Source organism: Antrostomus carolinensis, unplaced genomic scaffold (assembly GCF_000700745.2).
Source record: "Antrostomus carolinensis isolate BGI_N321 unplaced genomic scaffold, ASM70074v2 scaffold18008, whole genome shotgun sequence".
NCBI classification, from domain to species: Eukaryota; Metazoa; Chordata; class Aves; order Caprimulgiformes; family Caprimulgidae; genus Antrostomus; species Antrostomus carolinensis.
Window position 1 is genome coordinate 31,000 of NW_010333864.1, and position 22,577 is coordinate 53,576.

The 22,577-nt window shown below is 41.5% G+C and overlaps 1 protein-coding gene across 1 annotated transcript in view; it reads left to right on the forward strand.

Moving 5' to 3' along the window:
- Positions 1-687: 687 nt before the first annotated feature.
- The window catches only part of LOC104529659 (segment polarity protein dishevelled homolog DVL-1), a 42,868-nt gene continuing 20,978 nt past the window's right edge, over positions 688-22,577 (forward strand). Inside the window, exons 1-3 of the mRNA XM_010174023.1 lie at positions 688-750; positions 8,504-8,625; positions 12,467-12,579. The gene's annotated coding sequence lies outside the window, so the exon portion shown is untranslated. The remainder of the gene's footprint in view (positions 751-8,503; positions 8,626-12,466; positions 12,580-22,577) is intronic.

The following is a 22,577-nucleotide window of genomic DNA, read 5'->3' on the forward strand; positions in this document are numbered from 1 at the left end:
CTGAGTACTATGGGTTGAGTGAATTCAGGTAAATTCTGTCCTGGGCTTACTGCTCTGTTGAAGTAAGAGACTAAAATGGATTGAAATGTCCCCAAATGTGTGGGAGTATTTCTATCTGAAACAGGAATTTGACAAGTCCTGCATTTGAATGGAAACTTGCATTTCATCCCTGCTTGAGCCCTGGCTTGTAGAATTAGAAGAATCCACAAGAAGAATCCATTCTTCTAATCCATTGGAAGATCTTCTAATCCATTTGAAAATGCAGCAGTAGCATCTGAAGAGATGTTTGTGCAGAGCTTCAGGTTTTGAGAGTTGCTGTACAGGGTGTGTGGTATATGTAGTGTGGGATTCTCAGTGCTGCCCTGCCTGGGGCTGCCTTGCTTCTGCCAGATGCTGGGTTTAGAGTTTGCATCAATTTTAAAAAAATTAAAAAATAAATAATAATTAAAAAAAGGCTTGAAAGGAAGCTTGTCCTTAAGGTCTGCTTTCTAGGCAGAAATTATTCATGTCCTATTAAGGGAGTGAGGGTATGAGGAGGGAGTCCTGTATTTTGGTGACTCTGTAGGCTCCTGTTTTGAAGAATGATGTTATTCTTACCCTTAATCAGAGAAACCAAATGGAGAGCCATTGATTTTCTTCCTATTGTTTTTTTTTTTCTTTTCTTTTCTTTTTTTTTCCAGGGTGGTAAAGGAGGAGATCTCAGACGACAATGCAAAGCTACCTTGCTTCAATGGAAGAGTGGTGTCCTGGGTATGTTGGCTCACGTGTCTGTGTGTGTATGTTCTTCAGTACAGTGGGCACAGTAGCAGGGTAGTTGGATCCTGATTTTTATAAGTGTCTTGAATCTAAAATTACACAGATGCAAAGGCTTAGTTTTTAATTGTTATCTGTAACATCCTGTTATCAAGTAATCTGTTTTAAAAATCAGAGTGAAGTCTGCAAAGGTTTACAGGGCTGAAAAGGTGTTTCAAACACAAAACATTTCATGTTAGTAACATGTTGGGTCATCTTTTCTTTCCCACTGTTGTCTCTTCCTTGCCTCCTGAGTATTAATGAGTCTGATGGAGGTGATCTTTAAGGTCCCTTCCAACCCAAACCATTCTATGATTCTATGATTAAAACCTCCCAAAATAAGGCTAGACTTCTAAAAACATTTACATGTTTACCTTTTGCTGAAAGCAGTAAGAGCCAAGCTGGAATCCTTGTTTAAAAAAAAAATGAAATTAAAATTGTCTTACAATATAAGGTTAAATGTAACAGCCAGCTTGCTCTTCATAGGGAGGTGTGAGCACAGTTTTGTCTGTGTTACACAGTAATCAGAGTTCTACCGAATCATTGAGTTTTAATACTGTCACTTAGCAGCCAAAACAACTTATTCAAAAACAGCTAAATGTGATATTCTGGGGGATTTTTGTTATTTTAATTTAAATGTATCAGTATTGTGGTAGTGCCTGGAAGGTTTTAAATGAGATTTAAATCTCTGAGCTAAACATTGTGCCTGCTTTCAGTCAAAAGACACAAAAATCTATAGCCTTGGAAAAATAAGCAGGAATTTGGCAGAGGAATTTGGGCTGTAAGTAATTTGTCCAGTTGTGGAGGAAGTCAGTGATCCAGCTGTTCATCCCAGTTACTGTGCTGCTCAGCAGATCCCCTCTCCCTTACTCTTTCTCTTGTCTGTTTTTAATGTGTTACTTTCTCCAATATGCCATGGTATGTTTGTCACCTAACTGTAGTTATTAATTACTATCTGCTCAGTGTTACACAACCTTCTGGGTTGCTTCCCACTTAATGAAGAGCTGACCTGCGCTGCGTGCTGAGCTGAGCGCTGAACAGCAGCGGACAATCTGTGCTGTTACTATAACAGTCACTTCTCCACATGATTAATTCTTTAGCCACGTTATTATCTGCTTAATGGAGATGCAATAAAAGTCTGTTGCTTCACAGGGTTACTGTATGAAATATCCTAATTCCCACCTTCAGATTGTGTTTGGGGCACAGGTAAACACACTGATAAATTTGATGTTTGCCCATTTCATGAACATATTTCTCCACCTGGGGATAGGAGGTTTTCCACTCTGAAGGTTGATTAAAGTGATTGTGCACCTTTAGGCAGAAAAGAGAGCACTAGTCCTTTAGATTTTAACACCAAAAAAGCATTTGGGACATAGTCTGTGATGTTAATATCCTCTTTCAAGCTGACCTTACAATTCTGGGTATTGGAACACAATAGAGGACAAGAAGAATTGACTGTTTTCCCCAAAACTCAAGTTTGACTTGAGTATGAAATGACTTGGCTTCAACAAGTGATGCAGGTAGGGTTAGAAATCATAGTGCCATGTTATGAGAACTCTGCTGAAGTAACTAGAGGTGTTGGACAGCCTTTCAGCACTGGAGAGATGTTTGGATACACGTTTGCATTCTTCCTGTTTCTTTGTAGAACGAAGGTAAGCAGTGAAGTAGTACTAGTTAAGTAGGTTGACGTGAGTTTTTTCCAACTGCACAGTTAGGACAACTGGAGCTACTTGGGATTCTCAGATAGAATTAACTGCCCTGTCTCCATCTATTTCTCCAGTCCTGTGCTGATTTTAGGAGTTGGAGATTTTGCTCACGTGTTTACAACCAGTAGCCCAGCAGCCATCTTAGCAAACTCACACTGAAACTCACATCTGAAACAAACAGCTGAAACATCTGTGTCTGACCTTCCTTGCCAATTGCAAATTACTTTTTCCACACTAACACCCATAAAATTGCAGTGCTTATCTGCCTCTGTTGGCTGCTAATTACTGGAGGACTTTTATGTAAATCTTACTGTAAATTAATTGTTCACAGTTTCAAACCCTTTAATATCCTGTTCACTGGAACTTAACAGATAATTGCATTTATATTTCAAGGCTGGCAAAGTTGGTCTTTACCTTTTGGAAAAACTGTGTTTTGGGCAGGGCTGTTTCCTTTTCTGGTTTTTAACATGATGGACCTGAGCTTTCTTTGTCTCCTGTGTTATAAAATATGCATCAGGCAGTAGCAAACAGCTTGGTATTCTTTCACAAAACCATCTGTGATAATTGTTGTCCTCACTGTAAATTACTGCAATGTATATGTGTGTGTTTCACATCAAGATGACATATTTAAAATTGGAATATTAAGTGCACATGATACAGCTTAGCTGTCTCTTCCCTTGCACCTCCTCCCTTGACTGATTCAGTGGCTACTTTGAAGTTTACACAATGACTGACGCTTAGAAATTTGAGATTTTCATCTTTTTTAATAACATTTGAATCCTTCTATTTGTCATAGGTAGGAACTTTGATCTTGGTGTCATATGCAGGACTGATTTCCATAGGGGAAAATGTTCAAGGGAGGATCTGCAAGTCTTTAGTTGTTGCTTACTTTTGCTGCCCTGGGAACTCGATGTACAGCTAGATTAGGATTGAATTAGAATCACTGCTCCTGATTAACTATTTATGCTTCCTCCCCATCCCTCCTGTGTCCTGCTTGTTTTTCTCTTCCGCATCTTAGATCTTGTCTTTTTAATTTTGAGGTGGGTTTTTTGTTGTTTGGTTTTTGTTTGTTTGTTTTAAGGACTAAAGAATTTGGGATAGAGATTTCGTTTTCAGCGGTGGACCTTTAGGTTTGTCAGCAATATAGAGACTTGCATTAACTGCATGGTGAAGTACTTAATCTAGTAGTTAGTACTATAAATGCATTTACACAAACACATCTGCAAAAAATAGCTGTTACATGTGCCTGTTCTGCTAACACACACATACACACACACATATAAAACACATGATAGTTTTTCTCAGGGGATAATTTGTTTTGAGTTCTTTGGGACTGCTAACCTGACTGAAATTATTAACACATTTGTGTTTCTTTCAGGTTCAGGTCCTTACTGGGCAATTTGGAAAACTAGCTTGCACAGAAGAGAACATGTTACCTTTTAGCAAAAGCTTAAAATGTTTTTCTGTTCTCTTTGCACGGCCCAGGGACTGGCTCCCAGTGGAAACTGGGAGTGTGGAAAGAATTGGCTCGTGGTCGGTGTCAGGTCGGAGCCAGCCCAGCGGCCTCTGCCAGCAGTTTGCACAAAGTGGGTTGGCTGTTATCTGTGTTTTTTAGGAAGGCTTTGCAACATCTGGGAACAATTCCCTGACTGGCTCTGGGAATGTGCACCATTTCCCATTGGCTGCCAGTGATGTCAGCCTTGCGCCAGTCTGTCCCTTCTGGTTTTTTTTCTTCTCTGTTATCTGGGTGCCAACAGATCCTACTGGTCCTGTTGGTACGTGAGCTTTTTAGACACTGTATTTGCAATTGCAATTACAATTACAATTGTTGGGTAGAACCGTTTAGTTTTCTGTCACACGAGGCAACACAGGAGCTTCAGGATTGTTAAATGACCTTCAGCAAAGCGCGTTGTTGCCTTTCAGCACAGAACTGAGGCAGTGAATGAAAATCCACAGAAGCAGGTTCTTCTTGATTTCTTACATATGAAATGAACTGATTTCAAGACCTGTTTCTTCTCTTCACAGATTATATATACACCCTCATTCAGCTGCTGACAGACTGAATTATCACACAGGAGAAAATAGAGAGCTGTGCATATCTGACCCACAGTGAAGATGATATTAACACAATCTTATCTTCTCCCATAATATTTACAGCTTATAAAGAAGGGAGGCAGGATCACTGAAAACATTCCTAAGCTTTAAGGTACCTGAATGAGTTATTAAGGGAAGGATCTGAGTCCTAGGATAGGAGAATGAAATGCCTCCAAGAGGCAGCTGGGGCTGGAGTGCGAGGGTCTCTGTGAGAAAGAGATGGGGAAGAAGCAACCAGGTTACCATGAAGGATGGGAGACCTGAAGGAAAAATGAAGCTTCTTCATTCAGCACATTCTTTCAAAGCTTTACCATCTTATGGTCTTCTCTTTGCTAAAGCAGTGTTGGGTGGTTCTGGCCTGATGCACACAAGAATTCTCAAATTAGATATAATCCAAGTTTGAATTGTAAGATGCTGTCCTGTTTCTAGCTGTGATCAGCACCAGGTGGAGGAAAGTTTTGCATGCGTTGGAGAGCCCCTCTTCCTACTCACTGCTCCTCCATCACTTGAATTTGTTGACAGTGTTGACACTGTGAACTGAACACTTCTGGAAATCCAAGATAACTGTTTCCTAGCAGGTGCCTGGCAATGCTGGGTGACCTTCTCCAGCACAGAAGGAAACATGCACTTTTTGTCAGCAAGAATAGGCTGTGTCTTTTGTTACCGCGGCGTAGAGCAGCTGACTTGCACAGTACACTGGTTTTTGTGCTGTTGTGAGTTGGAAGTGGCTGTATGGGATCACTGGGGATATCAGAAGAACATAAGATTCTTGTCTGACATGCCAGAGTTTATAGGCTTTCTCCACTTCCTGGGAAAGATTTAGTAGTAAGTGTGATGATAGGAACTCAGTTGAAAAAACAGACAGCATTCAGTATCATGGAATGAACTGAATCAACAGTTTCAGTAGTTCAGTGCTTTGTTGACTTCCTCCATGTGCACCACACAGGAGACATCCACGTTTCACACTGAAATACTGTTCTTTGGGGTGGAACCCAACAGCTGTTTTACAGCCCACAGGCGTGCTCATGCTCTTGAACAGCACATGGTACCAACACAGTGCACGTAAAGAAATGGATTAAAATGCTACTGCCAGTCAAAACTGCAGGGGAAGCTTGAGGGGTGAAATATAATTATGAGGGCTGGATTCTGGCCAGGAAGCTGAGGTTAACACTGCTTTTCTCGTGGAAACACAGTGAGAAGTCTGTAATGTGGCAATCCGATAGTGTGTTATCTTCTCCGTTGGAAGTGGTATAATGTTGGAGCATTTTATTCCTACCATAGCTTGTCAAAGAAAAGGACACAATTTGTCTTCAAGCTATAGGATACTTAATGATTTACAGTGTGTCACTCAGTGCTGGAAGAAATGAGGAACTCGTAGCTAGCATGGCAAGCAGGGAGCAGCAGTTCTGTGTGCCCACACGTCTAGCCAGGGCAGTGACATGTGAATGCCATCAACAAGCGTACACCCCCACAGGATTCTTCCTTTTCTGCAGTTACCATCAAGCTCTCATCAAATTGAAGGCGTTTTGTGAGGTGCCTGGAAAGAGGCAGAGCTGCTAATTCTCTACAAAGCTCCAGTTGATTCCAGTATTCCATTGTGTTAGGTGTTACACTGCCTTTCTCATCCTTTTGACACTTAGGAAGAATCAGCTAGACAGTATGGTCTTAATAATCTTGCTGCATGTGCCATCTCCTACTGCAGATTTTATTTTCTAGCACAAAAAATGTTTTTTTTCTAATGCTCTTTTCTGGTATTTTTGTTAATTTGATCTGCAGCCATCCATTTATATTCTAGTGCTCTTGAACACAGAGATCTCTAAGTCGAGAGTGAAAGCTCTGATGAAGGATGAGTGCTCCACTTGTAACCAGACATAGATCTGGACAGTCTGTGTCTTGTTCTAACAACATAATTGCTTCAAGCTCTCTTGCTTAAATCTCTGAAGTCAGGTCCCCTTGCAGGAGCTCCCAGGTCCTGGTTATCATAAGAGTAAGATCATATTAGGTGACCTATTTAAGCTGGTACACTCTTCATTTTGTTCATTTATTTATTTATTATTACTCCTCAGGGGCAGAATTTCACCAGGAAGGATGTGTGTAAATTACAGTAAGTGTACTTTATGTGGAAGTGCCTGAGCCAGGCTGCAACTAGGAGTACAGCCAGTGCAGCATGGATCTTAACTCTGGAAGGTAAACATGAGGAGTTCTGCACTGGCCACTGTCTTATCATGACTGTTGTGCTTATGATTTACTACTTGAAATTTGAAAGACCTTTATCTGAGATTAACAAGCTACTCAGTAGCATGAGATATTGTTAGTATCTTTTCTTGAGTTCAAATATATTTCAAGTTTGCTATATGATTCAAGTTCAAAGTTATCTATTTCCTGAGTGCAGCTGATGTGGGTAATTTCTGCAGCCCCCTTCCCTTTATAATGGTAATGGCCTCGTCTGAGGCTGTTTGGGGCTCTAATCCCACTGAAGACCACTACAAAATGGGTACCCAGTGCTTTATCCTTCAGGAAATCACAACCCAGGGACAGTATTCACAGGGGAGTTGCTTTGCTGCAGTGGCTTTTTCTTCTGCTCAGCAGCACTCGCACGATGTTCAGCAACCTCAATGGGTTTGGTGGCCTTGCCTTTCTAATGGGGTCTGCATTGCAGGACTTCTTCCTCCAGGAGCAGGGAAATACTAAAGAACAAATATCCTGACATGGGGAAAGGATTTGTCTTGCTGGCTCATCTCTTTGCATCCAGTGCATCTTTTGGGACAGGTGTTGCCATCAGCAGAAAGGCTTAAAGGAGGAACATGGTTTCCTGCTTTCAAATAACTCTGGCCAGGTGCTTGTTTATGTAGCTTGATACAATTTACAGTGTGCAAGGTGAAGGGATGTATAGATCTTGCCTACACTCAGTTTCTTTTTTTTTCTGTTTTCCTCTTTTTATCCCTTGGTTTGATTTTGTTAGTGAAACCACTTGCACAGATTCCTCAGGGGATGAGCCAGGCTCAGAGACATTCTTGCATCTCCATAATGCCAACATGCTTTCTAAACATCTCCCATCAACATCCCCACCTGAAAGAAAGAAACATTAATTACCAAGTTATTAGGAAAGCTCATGTTATTTTTCCCTTCAGTGTTTCCTCTGCTGCTTTTGCTTTGGTGATAAGAGAGTTTGAATAATGCAGCTGACTCCATGTGGTGCTGGAGAACTAGTTTGTCTTCAGGCAGTTCCTTTTTGACAGTCTGTGTGTGTTTGCCTTCTCATATTTATGGTATATGCTCCTAGGAGTAATATACTGCATCCTGAACACCGTTCCCCTCCTGTCCTGTTCCCTATCCTTCTCCATCCCCTTCTTTGACAGCTACCATCTATCTAATGATTATATTAGATTAGAATTGGTCCTTGATAATTAACCAGTTACAGTTGGAATCTCTTATATAGGGCTAGTTCTTCCACAGCTAAAAAGAGAGGGAAGCTGAGACCTTGTTGCCTCTTAGTGAAAGGTGATAATTTATATCATTTATTTGAGCTTTTATTTAAAGGCCTTATAATCATAATGTTTAAAGAGACTCGGCAAAGTGATTAGATGTCTCAGGGGACTGGTAATAGGATATAAACCTTTTCAGCTCTAGGTCACCAGTTCAAGTCTCACTTCTGTTGTTAGCCTGCACTCCCTGCCTGGTGTGCTTGTTTGTTCTGAGATGAGAAGAATTTTGTGGTGGTTGCAGGAATGTTGTGCATCTCCTTGCTGATCATGTTTTCATGTTCAGATAGAATGGAACCTGATTTTATGAAAATTTGGCAGGAATCCCTTAGATCTCACAGAATATTTGGCAAAGCAGTGACTGAACACCTTATGTCAGAGTGGAGAAACCTGTACCAGTGTATGTAATTCTCTTCTTTCTGTTGACAGCTGGTCCTGGCTGAAAGCTCCCACTCTGACACAGGCTCCCAGTGCACCGAGAGCCACGCTGACCTTCCGCCACCCATTGAGAGAACAGGCGGCATTGGAGACTCCCGACCTCCATCCTTCCAGTAAGAGCAAGTTGTCTTTTTTTAATTTATTTTTAAAATTTTTAAACAAAAAAAAATGTAATTCCTGTCTGTTTCTTCCCCACATTTCTCTTTGCTGCTGCAAACAGGTTATTTATTGTTAGAAAAATAATATGTTTACTAGAAATGAGGAATTAAAAGGGGAATGTGAAGAAAAAAAACCCTGTCATTGTTAGGATAAAATATATATCTTGTATATCTCATTTTGAAACCCACTGTGGAAGAGTTAAGTAGAGAGGGAGCCCAAAATGCTTTTCATAGTAGATGGATGAGAACCCTCTATACTCTGTTATGTGTAATTATGTAGTAGGCAGAGGCAGCAGAACACTGATAACGAGAGCAAAAATTTCTCTAAGGAATATTGCATCCTCCATGTGCATACAGAGGCCAGCAGCTTGCACTGTGTGTAGCCAGACTGGGAGTCATCTGATTTAATGGTAGCCTTGTTATTTCCTGTTATGTGTGCAGAGCAAATGTATATCCTCAGAATGCCTTTATTTTCAAGGAGGTCCTCTGAATTTACAGAAGGAGGATTTAAAGCAAGACCTGGTTCTGGCTGTGATCTTAGTGTATGTTTGGAGAAGGAAACGTGGCCTGGCTTTGCCTGGTGTCATGTGTTTCCATTGCTTTCTGCAATATCTATTGCCTGGAAGAGCCCTTAGTGTTGTGTGTGAGTCTTGTAGAGATAAATACCTTCTAGAGGGTACAAAAAATCTTGGGAAATATTAACCCTGCCTGGCACTGCCGGTTCTGCAAGAGCTTTACTGCCCTCGTGCGTTCATGAGTTGCTTTATGTTGAGTGGAAGAGAGAGGCCTGTATTGTGCAGTCACATGCCCTGCAAATATAACTAGTTCTTTGTCTTCCTGACCTATACCTACATGTAGTAGCTGCAAGAGCAAACTTATTTTTTTAAAAAAATCCATTTTAAGTTAGACACAAGTCCGTGTTTGTGGCACTACTCACTGCCAATGACTGTCTGTACTCAATGAAATTTAAGCTGTGCTCTGCTGATGCACCTGCTGCCTTCCATAGTGCTCTCAAACTCTTGTCTGTGTCTTCTTGCCATCAGTCAGCACAGTGCTAGTGTGATGGTATCTTCATATTACAAAGCAAACATGGGAATCCTCAAAGGGGTGCAGTAACTCCTGCTGAGTCAGGAGAGGCAACACAGGAGGTCGTGCTTTCTGACTTGTGTTCTCATTCCTGGATAAAACCACCTTCCTTCTGTCTCTCTCCTCCACCACTTTTTTTCTTTCTTGTTTTAAACTGCAGTAGACAATGTGGCTTGTTGAGAGGTCTTCTGGACTAAAACTTGTTCTCCCTTAATGCCTTTTTTGGTTCTTCTTTTCACGATTTAATATCTTAACATTTTGTAGTGTTTTTTGCTGATGTGTTTTATTTTTCCAATCCAGAAGAGAGCCTGATGATGACCTAAGTTTATTTCCATAACACAAGGCAGAGTATCTCACTCCATTATTCTGCATTAAGCCCTTAATTCTGTTTTGCTCTTGGAATTTCATTTTAAAACACACCTACTCTAGGTTTAAAGATTATACAAGTGATGGAGTCCCCCGTTTTTGAAATTATTTGTTTCTCTTGGATAAACTAAATAAGTTGAGCTGCTGAAGTCTTTGATTGTAAAGTGTGATTTGCAGAACTTGAATCGTGACCGTAAGGCTCTTCTGATCACTTACAATTCTCCAGAAATTTTTGAACGTGCTGTTTCTTGAGATTTTAGTGTGGTGCTTCTGCAATGGTTCAGTGCCATTTTTGCATAGTGTCTCCTTGAATAGTATTTCCATTTAAGAGATCAGTAGTGCAAGCCTGTAACTTTCTCCACTGTAATTTCTGTGTTGCTGTGTAGTCACATATTTCCTCACCTTCTGTAAGTGTGACTTGGTTCCTAAATCCCTGAGATTTTTTTTTTTTAATGCTATTCTGTCATCTCCTGTCTTCTTCCTTCAGTCATGATTGGGGCCTCATTTATATCAGAAGCCCCAGCTGAGCCAGGTGTTGTACAGTTGTACAAACAGAAATGTTGCTGGGCAACAAAGAATACAAGAAATAAATGAAGCAGACAGATCAGCAGGTAATGCCATCCAAGGGAATGAGATCCTTACCAGAGCTGAAGTGGTAATCTCAACTAGTTTCCTGACAGCATTGATATTTTGCCTCATCATTGACTAAATCCAAGGAAAGTTTACTTTTTCCCTCCTTGATGAGGTTTCTGAGGTTCATCCTGCATTTCATGCTCCACTGCTTCTGTTTAGAGGTTGCCAAATCCATGTTCATCTGAATGGGTGAGGCTGCTCCTGGTTTAGAGGTGGAGGTGCATGAGTGAGTTGAGAACAGTGACCTTTCCTACACAGCTCTTGGGTACGTGCACTGAAAACTGAATTGAATTTAGTTGGCTCAGCAATGAGAGAGGAAACGAGGCAGCTGTGGGGCTCCCTTTGCACCCTTTGTTATGGTGTAACTGCCTTTTGGAGGCGGGTTTAGCCTAGGAAGTGATTTTGGAAAGTATCAGCAATAGTCACTAGATGGTGGTGCTGAGATGTCTGAGAGCCTCACAGGGTGACCTTAGGAAACTGTCTCCCTCTTTCCAAAAAATGGGTTGTACTGGACTGAAAGAAGAAATGCAAACATACTTGTGACAACACTTAAATACACACTTACATTTTGGTAGCTTCACTAGGGCTTAAAATGTGCAGTCAAATGTTTTCTTGAATAATCACCTCAATTTCCTAATTTGTGTGGTGGGCATGTCAGTACATTTCATTAACCCAAATAAAATGTGTGGGTGTGCAGGTGGTTTTCAGCACTCCTCTGAAATGTAACACTGTACAGATGTGCTTACACATACACCAGCTCTGGGTCCAGCTTCCACAGAGGCCCATGGGACCAGTTGATTAGGTCATTAGTAGTTTGATTCCCTGGTAAAATGTGCATGGCAGCGCACTCCGTCCTCGTGGAATTCTAGGAGAAATACATTCATGGCTCTGATGCTTTAGTGTGAGTATAATGATGGCCATTCTGCACTCTGTGTGCCTAAGTAGGACATGTCAGGCATAAATAACAGGTCCAAAGGGCAGATGTGAATTGGGACTCCTTTTTAAATGGGTGGTATTTGTGGAACAGAGAGGGGAGAGTGTGACCAATAACTTCCTAAGGGAAATCTTTCACAGCAGGGCATTAGCCCACATCAGATCGGGCATTCTTGATTTTCAGGAGCTTTAGATTGGTTTCCACAGTTTAGTCCACTGAAATGAGCTGTGGCCTTTGCCAGCACTCCAAGAGGTTTTTCTGATTTCCTTCCATGTGAGCGCTGTAAGGTAGCTTATTAAATGTAAGAATAGCAGAGATCCCTAAAACAGGTTGAACCTGAGGGGAAAACTAAAGAGCTAAGCTAGTTCTGTTTAGCAGGGGAAAAAAGGGCATCTCCATCTTCCCCTTTGCTCTGGCCCACTCAGCTTTATTATGACTGATTTTTTTTTTTCCTCAGCAAAGGTCTTGAAACATGTGGTTGCAAATAAGTGGCCTCACATATTCAGTGTTCTTGTGGCAGCTTCTTCAATGTCGTGACAATACTACTTGTGCAAATAACGCCGTGTCTCAGGGCATCGATCCTGAACTGTCTTTTCACCCTTCAGGTAGTTTTGGGGTGAGCAGAGCAATCTGGGAAGCTTGCAGTGCTATTAATCTCTATTAAATCTCTGTAATAGTTTTCTGGCTTCCAAACCAACGTGCTTACAACTGCAACTGTTTTTTATCAAAAAGAAAAAGAGATGACTCCACTGTTTCTTCTTATTTGTTCTCTAACAGCCCAAATGCTGCCAGCAGCCGGGATGGCCTGGACAATGAAACAGGAACAGAGTCAGTTATTAGCCACCGGCGAGACAGACATCGGCGGAGAAATAGAGAAGGGCATGAGGATGGTGAGTCCTGTTTCATTTTTCCTCTTTTTCATTTAGAAACAACAAATTCACTGATAATCTTAAGAACAACAACTACTTTTGCATGAATACTGCAGAAGTGTCTGCATTACTGCATCCTTTCAGGGAGTATTATTATTTTAATGGGATATATTGATGATTGCTTTGAAACTCTTTGAAGCTCAGTGTTTTCTAAGAGGTCTGGACAACCTACAGTAAAGTGGCAGGGAGATTCTTTTTGATGATATGTAGAATTTTCTGTAGTATTAGAAGATTATTGATTTGGAGAGGAATAACGACACCCAACGCTGAGCTCCATCCAGTCATGACTGAGCTGCCTCCATTATTCAAGACTGCTCATTTAAAGGTACAACACATTATCTGTGTGGCGTGTTGGGAGTTTGCAGTGTAGATAGTTTGAGTGTCTTAGTATTTTGGCATTGTGAGATCTGAGACAAAAGCCTCTGAAATAATTTCTGTGGATTTCTCTAGGCTTGGATCAGTGGTAGTATTTTATGCTGGTATAACTACAGCACATTGACTCTGAAGATCTTTTTTTATACATAAGTACACCCAAAGTACACATATAAACTACAGAACTTCATCTCTTGTCTCTATTCTGTACATCAAAGTAAGCTTAGTTTTTTTCATTTGTTGCCAGACAAGAGTTTCCAGGCTTAATTACAAATTAATAGGTGCCACCCATTGAGTTTAAAATGGTCCAGAATATGGAATACTTGGGCCCAAGAGACGCCTTCACAGGCTTTATTCACAGCTCCACCCACTAAAGTATTTGCCTCCAGTTAGAAAACCAGAAGTCTTATATATTCTATGGGTTAGAGGCAAGTGTCTTTCTGTTCATTTAACCCTTCCAACTTGTAACTGACTCGGAGTGAATGAAAATTACTCAGTGAGTGGAGCAGAGAGCTGTCTTTGCCTGATCCTGACTGCACATTCCTTTGGGAAATCAAAGAGACAGAATCTTCTAACAGTGTTGTGTTAAAAACTTGTTACAAGAAGAATGTTAAAAGGTGATTTGTTTTTAGCATTATTTTGAACTGATGCTAATATATGGACAAAGAACTGGTGGCAAAAGAGCTGGTTGTTGAATGGCTGGTCTAGGAGCATAATCTAGATGGCTCATATGCTGTTGTTCAATCACAGGAGTTTCTGCCTTCTAGTGATCTGAAACTAGTTCATACTTTTCCCTTTAGATAGAAATGGGATTCAATTTCCTCCTCTCCTGTCAATCTAAGCCGTGCTCAGGCAAGAACATGTCACTCGGTAATGCAAACATTACCTCTTCTGAAAACAATTTTGGCCTCCTACCTGAAGCAGGTGATACATATGAGCAAGCAGTGAGTTTTGTCAGCGTGCATAAAGCAAGGACAACTGCTGTATCATTTTGTCTCTTGAAATATATTATTAATGTCCCTGGTATTTCTGTGGTCATACTAATATTTTATTTTAAAGGCCAAAACAACCAGTGTGTTTTTTTCAGGGAAAGCATGTCTCCAAAATGCATGGTTCAACACTAATCCTGCCACTTAAAAAGATTAAAAGAAGTTAAATACCCTTATCCTGGAGAAGGTTTTTAAGGCCTCTTCATAACAACGGTCATACATGAGCAGGGTCATTCTTTTCTTGAGTTTTCATATCTTCTTTGTCTGGAGCACAGTTGGATGTAAAATGGGGGGAACAGTCACAGGAAAAGGAGGACAAGGGTGGAGGAAGGACAGCAAGGTTGTGACACCTGGTTCAGGGGCAGAAGCTGCTCACTAATCGTTATGAAATAGTGGTAAATCCTCCTTTCCCTGCAGAAAGAAGGAAATGCAGTTAGAGTGTTTGATCTTGTCCTGTAGAGACTTGTTGAAATAATACCAAAATTACTGCTCTAGTAGTTCACAGAGAGGCAGGACGAGGGATCTTCATTGGAGCACTGCATTACTCACAGGTTTGTTCCATAGGTATTATTATACAGAGTAGCCAAGATATATGTACAGCAGCTGGACAATAACATGTACCACAGAGTGTTTTGAACTGTTTGAGCTCATTATTGGTGTAAAATAAATGACAAAGAATTACCCACCCTAACAATGAGGATATCCCTGGATACTCTACAAAGGGAAAGAAGTACTTGTTCCACAAGAGAAAATGCCCAGGGTATTACAGCCTTCGTTTCAAACAAGGTGAAGTGAGAAGAGGTGCTAGTGAGCCATTTGGGAGCTGCATAGATGTAAATATATTGAGCTAAAACCTGTACAGCCCAAGCAAGCTTATTCCACTGATCCCCAGTCACTGGGGAATTCTCTGCTAATGGAACCAGAACGGTGTGTGATGTCAGATATGCAAAGCACACGCTAATTGTTATCCACAGATGCTCAGTAAAGCTGGGGAAACAATGAAGGATCAACAAGAATTTTTCTCCAGGGAATTGCCTAAGTTTAAATTTGCTGTATTATTCTCATGCTTCAAGCAGGAGGTTTCACACCAAGAGTGCATGTGGCAAGAGGTTTCGCTCCGATACTGCTGTTGTATTCTTAGTGAAATTAATGAAGTTAACTTGCAGAGAAAGATGAGCCCTGTCAGCTACAAAGTTACCTCCTCTGTGTGTGTGTGTGTGTATATTTTAAGCTATAACAATGATTATATTGTGGAGGCTATATATGTAGATAATTTTTAATATTTTTTTTCCCTTGGAGAGGCTTTGTATCCAAAGAGGCTTTTGTATGAATCGGGGAATACATCTTTTCCTGATCACCTTTCACACTAATTAGTAGCAAATCTATCCCCGGCATTAGCTTCATATAAAATTAGTCTGAAAGAGTTGCACTGTCATTATGTCAGAGCTTCACTTTCTTTCTTAGAGCAACAAAAGACCTTGTTGCTTTGGAAAGTTGACCAAGTCCTATTAAGTGAAAGTAGAATGAGGATCTTAATTAGAAATGTGGGAGGTCTGTCTGGCGCATGTTCTTGGGACCCCTTGCTGTCCAGAACAAAGCTCCCATGTCAGTTCCCAAGGAGGAATGGGAAAGGGAACTGTGGAAGCTCTAATTTGGGAGGTAATTAAGGGACGAGTTTTCTTTGGCATTGGAGGATGTTTTGTAGCTACTGCTCAGTTTCTGACAAGTCTGCAGATGTCAAGTGTCGACACCAGTGTTTCAACACAGAGTTTGCTGTGGGGTGAACTGAGCTATTGTGCAGCCAGCTGAAAAATACCGGATAATGACTTGTGCTTTGAGAAGCTCTTAATGTGGGCAGACTTGTAGATCCCCAGATGTTTGGGAAGAGGAGCTGTTGCAGATGTCATCACTGCTGCAGTATATGTATTCTTTACCATGGTGTGCGCCAAGGAATCGGAACAAAAAAGGGCTGGGACTACAAAACAATCACAATGGCAAGTTGAACAGTGTTAGCTGAAAATAGAGTTCTCAGAAACTGTTGCTCTTTGAAGACTCTGTCATATAGAAAAATAACTATGAGGTGGTTGGTGAGCCCCTGAAGTTTTGAAGTGACCAGATGGCCACGTGTCCCTTTGTTACCGGTTGTAATCCATCCTATGGCAATGTCTAGAAGCCTTTTTCTGGTTGCACTGGAACTAGATGATCTTTAAGGTCCCTTCCAACCCAAACCATTCTATGATTTAGGAGTTCCAAAGAACATCAAACACAAGACAGGTCAAGGTGTAGGGATACAGCATAAAGCAGGAGTGGACAACATCATTGTTCTTCCCTCCTTATGTAGCAGAGACTCTGACCCCTGCACGCAACAGTGAGCTGCACAGATGGGCTTGCAAATCTTCACTGGAAAAGTGATAATATATTTCCTGGTAATAATTGGTACCGATTTTCTGCGTTGGTGGGGATTGGAAGCTCTGTTTGTTTTTTCTTGTAACTGGGAACTTGGCTGTGACTTCTTCCCGAGACACTCTCACCTTTGTTCTCGGCAGTGTCAGGGAACCCTCTTTACAGCTTCCTCGAGCAGATGCTGCTCTGCTCTTTTCCGCTTTCAAGGCTTATTTGATTTAGTACTTTGATGTGCTTTCGTCCCTCAGGCAGGGCCTACTCTGCTGTTGATAAAAGTTAAGGAGGACATATTTAACCTCCTAGGCTATGCTTTATTCTAATCTCTGTGACACAGTGAAAGGCTTTTGTCAGACAGTCTCAATGAACTCCGTCATCCTCTAATGAAGAAACAGGAGTAGGGGGTCAACAGGGCAGAAAGTCCCTGGTTGTTAGTGGGACAGGCATTGAACCAGAGCAGAGAATGAGTCTTGTTTAGACTAAGGACTTGGATACCTGGGAGTATTTTATGAATAAACCCCTTATAATCATGGTTTGTGGAAGTACTGACTCAATTCTAATAATAGTTCCTGACCCCTCTCCTCCAAACAATGTTGGCTACATTAGAAAAACTTAGAAAAGGGAATTTTAAGTGGGTAGAGAGATGAAAAAAAAACTTTGTGGCTTTAAATACACACCTTAATTACACAGGCAGCCTGTCTTGTGAATTCCAGGCTACCTGGTGCTGTTTGGGAGGTATAAACCATTGTTAAAATTGAAGTGTATTTGTACACTGATAAAGCCAGTAGAGGGGTTTTTCTGTAGATGTGGTTCAAACAGGAAATGTGAAGTTGAACCTATATTTTCTGTTTAAAATTTAACAGAAAAGATAGAGCTGGAAAAAGGAAAAGGGAAAAAATGTAAACAGGAGGCAATAGTGAGCTCTTCAGATCTAGTATATAAACCAGAGGTATTTTAGTTGGAATATTTAGAAATATGGAAGTTGATCCCAACTATCAGTGCCTCTTCAGATGTGCAAAATGAGACTAAAAGCCCTTCTCTATCTCACATCTGTTCACCCATTCCAGTTCCAGCTGAATCCAGCTGTACACTGGCTTTTAGGGAAGCAATGAAGTGAACCTTTTATAGTGCTCAAAGAACAATTCCCTTCCATTTTTGGTTTATATTGGATGATAGGAGAAGAGCCATAAATTGACGTTTTAATTTACGCAGGTGGGCCAACAGATTGCTAATTAGAAGCCTTTAAAAAATAACTTTGTATAATAAAGATATTTATTATAATAACATAATAATGGAGTTTTTCTATTTGATAAAATAAGTTACTACAGAAAAGTTAAGATCTAAAGAGGAAGAGGGAGGGACACTGCATTTAGAGAGGGGTTTTTCCTTTGTTGGAGTCTTTCCTTCACATCTCTGTGGTGGGACTGAGTTTGGTTGCCTGGATGTGACATGCAGAAAAGAACTTAGAAATTGCCACCGTGTTTCAGGAGGCACAGATTTAAGGTCCTTTTCCATTTCCTTCTGTAATTCTGCATTAGCAGTGTTTTGGCTGTTGCTTTGGCTGTTTGGAATTGGCTTAAAGGTGCCAACGAATTTCTGCTGCTGTGGTATTGAGCTCTGACTGCAGCGTTCCAGGTGCAGCCCGACTGCAGGCAGCAAATTCACATGTCAGATTGAGGCATGGCAGACAGACAAAATATATATACATTACTGCCATCATTCATCCACCTCAACTTGTCCGTGCCTTTTACTTTCTTCATGCCTTTCACTTTCTTCGTGCCTAAAGCTTGTGAAGAATCCAAGGACCCCGTAAAATACCATATAAAGCTGTGTCTCGTCTCCTAAGCGGCGTATGATGCCTGCTGCTGTAACCTGATTTCCCTGGCAGTGCTTTACACGTGAGAAATTTGCTTTCCTGCCCCATTAGAAGACGGGGATGGGAGGGGACAGAGTTTTTGTTTGCTTATTCTTTCTGGTGGGTCTCCTGAACCTACAAGACAGCTCTAAAACACGTGCTTTGTGTTTTCTTTGTGTGCTGGAAACACGATAAGCTGCAACTCCTGATCCCGTGTCAGTAGGACTGTCCTTTTATTTAATTTATTTTGAAGGACAGCCTTGCTTCCACTGGAGGAGAGTTATTCAAGGAGCAGATGTAGCTGCCCACCCCCCTGAAGGCATTCATTTGCTTCTGCGAGCTGTTTCCAGTCTTGATGGAAGAACTCTGAGGTCAGTGGCAGCGTGTGGCTGAGGTAACACAGGAGCCCACAGACGCTGTCCATCCCCACAGCCTTCTCCAGCACGGTGCCCTTGTCCTCTGTGGACTTGCCACCACGGTGTCCCAGCACGGTGGGTGGGCTCCTGGTGTCGGAGAGAGCCGGGAACGGGCCGTGGCCCCGCTGTGCTGTGAGTACCGGCTGCGGGTAGGGGCTGGCGGGGACCAGGTTGGGATGGGGGGAAGGATCCAAGAGTTCTTGGTGTGGCTGAGGATGACCTTAAGTAGGGGGGGAGACAGGGGGAAGGAAGATTACTTTCCTGTCAGAGACAGTGACCTTCCCAGCAGTGAAGGTACTTTCAAAATGCTGTTCCCTAGAAATCATTAAAACTTCACAGAGACTTGTTAAAAAATTACTAATTTACTCCCACCCAAGAAGCCCCAAATCAGTATAATCTCTAGTAGCCTGACTATGTTCTAAAAAGTAATTATGCAAATTCCAAAGGTCTATTTATGTGTGGTTTATTGGAAAGGAGAGAGCTATGTCATATTACAGGATCCCATTAAAAATGTGGCTATAAAAGGATTTGGATTTTCAGAACTGATCTGTGAAAAAGAGTGACTTGTATCCAGCAGATGTGATTCCAAAGCGTGGTGTGGAAATGGCAGGGTGGCAAATGGCAAAATCAATGCACATTATTTTTGTTCTGTTTCCCCAGTCGTTCAAGATACACTGCTTCCCAGCTGCACTGCCCCTTGGGCACAGGCTTCCTTGGGATTATGGCATGGAGGAAGAGCATGCAAAAAAATATATATATTTAATAATCTTGGAGTCTTCAGGAATGAAATTTTCCCATGTCCCAACAGGAGCCCTGAACTGGCTCTTTCTCTCTCTCACACTGTGCGTGAGATATAACTACTCGTGGGAAGCTCCGTGTACGTCTGGACGTGTTTGTTGGACTTGGACAGAGCCATAGTCACGGTCCACGCTGGGGATTTCCTTACGTGGGCACAGCGTGGGCAGGGAAATGGTCACTCCCACGTTTTTAAAGTGTTTTGGTAGGAGCCAGCCACAGCAGGAGAGGCAACAGGAGCTCCACTCACAGCAGCGTTCCCCTCCGAGACCCACTCCCAGTAGGAGATACTGTCACCACTGGTGTCACCACCTGATGAGGCCATTGGGACCAGTCAGATGCTACCCAGAACCGCAGCCCCGCGCATATCGCTGTAGGTATCAACATCTGCATCGTGTAATCATCATCACCTGCGATGGGAGAGACAGGACTGGTGATTGCTGGTGGGCACTTGAGACAACCCACCCACTGACCAGAGGCGCCCACCCTCTCTCCTCCCCAGCTGCATACACAGACTAGTTTTGCTGAGGAAGATTACAAAATCATGCTGACAACTTCCTTTCTGGGCTGTGTACTTAATAATAATCAAAGCCAAATGTGAAAAAATGTTCTTTCTGATGAGAGAAGTGTGCTGCCCAAATTTGCTTCCTATTTATACCAGTTAAATGTGGATGAAATCCAGGTCTTTTTTTTCCTGTAATCTACTACCCACCCAGTCAGAGCTGGGAAAGCTTCTTCTGGCAGAGGCTTGTTTTTAATATCAGGGCTCTGTTTAGTGTCAGCTTCTCCAAATGAAATCAACGTTATCATCCAACATTGATGTGATTACTTTTATAAGTTGCAAGGGATGAATAGCAGAGGAAGGCAGGAAGAACAAGCCCTGTAATAAAAAAGAAGGGCTTTTTAAAATGGAGAAACATAAGTTAGTTTTCTCCATGGCTGATGTTTTGACTTCCATCTGCTCCTCTATGAAAAATAGAAATAACTGAAAACTCAGAAGGGGCAAAGGTAGTAGATTTGTTGTAAGTTGTGTGCCAGCTGATAAATTTCTGAGATTTGCTGTCACTTCCTCTTGAAGTCAGAAAGGAAACTGGATCAGTGGAAGCAACACCATGGAGTAATCAGCAACCAACTCAAAGTTACTTGGGGCTGTGTTGGATTTGCATTTGGTGAGTGTCTCTGTCCATCATAGCTGAGGATCACAAACACTTTGCCACAAACCATTGTACATACGTCACCACCTTCTCTTCATTGTTATTCCCTCTTCAGGAAAACTGCACGGGGCTTGTAAGTGTGATAGTGTTCATGTGTTCTGTAGTCCAACATCCTGATTTCTTGGTGATGATATTCTCCCAACCAACAGTTGCTCCTGAAATTAGGCTTAAAGGTGGAATGTGTTTAGAAGAGAGACGAGGGGTTTGTGTGATCGGAGTATGGAACGCTTTGCATCCTTCAGAGTTATCTGGCTGCTCACTAGTGGTGCCAGTGTCAACTGACAGCTGTTCCAGTTCTGTTTCCACTGAATGCATATTTGGGTTATACAATCTGTTGGAATAAGAGGTTTTAATTTGCTCCACAGTTTATGATGTTTCACTGTGTAGAAGCAAAAAATAAATGGACAAGGTGTCTGGACTTGATTTTATACTTCAGCTGAGGCTGAAGAGTTTGAGTTGAATTTATCCAGTGCTGTGATTAGCATCCAGGTTTCCAGATCTAGTGAAGTATTTTGAACTCTAGGCTGCACTATATAAAGTCTTAAAACTTATAGCACAAGAAAAGGAGGAATTTTAATTGTTCAAGTCTGTGACATTCTCATTAGTCATAGAAATCAGAACTCTGACTGTCTAAGGCCTGTTAATTTGCTGAAAAGTGCTGTTTGCTCAGCTCAGCTTCAGCATGTGGGTGTCTCTTCCCTTCTACTTTTTTTTTCCCCCCTGTTTTTGTTATGGATGAAAGCAACTTTGAAAGAAAAATTGTGGGTTTTTTAGAGCCTGGATGAATAGCCAGGGCTGAACATTCAGGGACTTTGTAGAATGGATTACTGGACCTTGACTCGCAAAGGTCAAAGTTGCCTGTTCTTGATGAGAAGCAGCAATGCAATATAGTCTTTACCTCCTCAGTAATTATGCCATGAACAGCTGTATCAGTTTCTACAATATCTGGTTGAGCTGCTCCCTCTAAGATGTTAGTCCCAGCTTAGGAGGAATAAAATTTGGCCAGTATCTGTTTCTTTTTACCTGTATCCATCAAGCAGAATTGGCTGCTCCTTAGATTTTAGTTTAAAGACAGAGCTAGGAGACTCTTCTAGTGTGGATGTGGGATTCCTGACGCTACTTTATTTTCACCTAATCATCTGTGTGTGGAGCACATTAATAGTCCATTTCCAATTTATATTGGACTTTAAATTTTGAGGAAACTGATGAACATTCATTTAGACAGAACTGAAAGTTCAGGCCTTTCAATGCTTTTTTCCCACTGTGTCTGTGATGAGTTGTTGTTTTGAAGAAGGAAGAAAATGAATCAGTTTTTTTATTTCACTGCTGAGCAATGTGAAACAGAGGAGTGAAGGTGAGCCACGGTGGACTTCACAGCCAGGTATTTAGGATGGCTCTTGCTTTTTCAAACCATGTTACTTTAACAGTGAGCAAGAACTGTCAATTAACTTTCAATGCGTACAGTCACACAGCATCATACATCATTCCTACTGCAAACACTCCTCCTTTGTGAAGGTTTTCTGTTCTGTAATTGAAGAGCAGATCCCTTGGATGTGGGAGGAGGTTGTGAATTTGGAGAGTATGTTTTAAAATATCTGTCTGTCTGTGAAGCCTGTTATGTTTATTTCTTGACCAGGTGCCTTATCAAGCTGAGCCTTTCGTGTTTCAGGGAAAGGGACATTCTTGGCAAAATAGAGCATTTACAGATTATGAGTCTTCTAATGAGAGGTCCCTGAAAGGAAGCAGGCAGAGGAGTTTGCTTTGCAGAGGAAAATCCATAAAATATGTCTAGAAAAAGATGAATCGCTGCTGCCTTCAAGTAAATGGTGTTCTTACTGAGAGGGTTATCTACAGGAATGTTTGTGTGTCTGACAACATCTGCACAGCCAGGGATTAGTAAGAAATTGTTCTGAAGCAC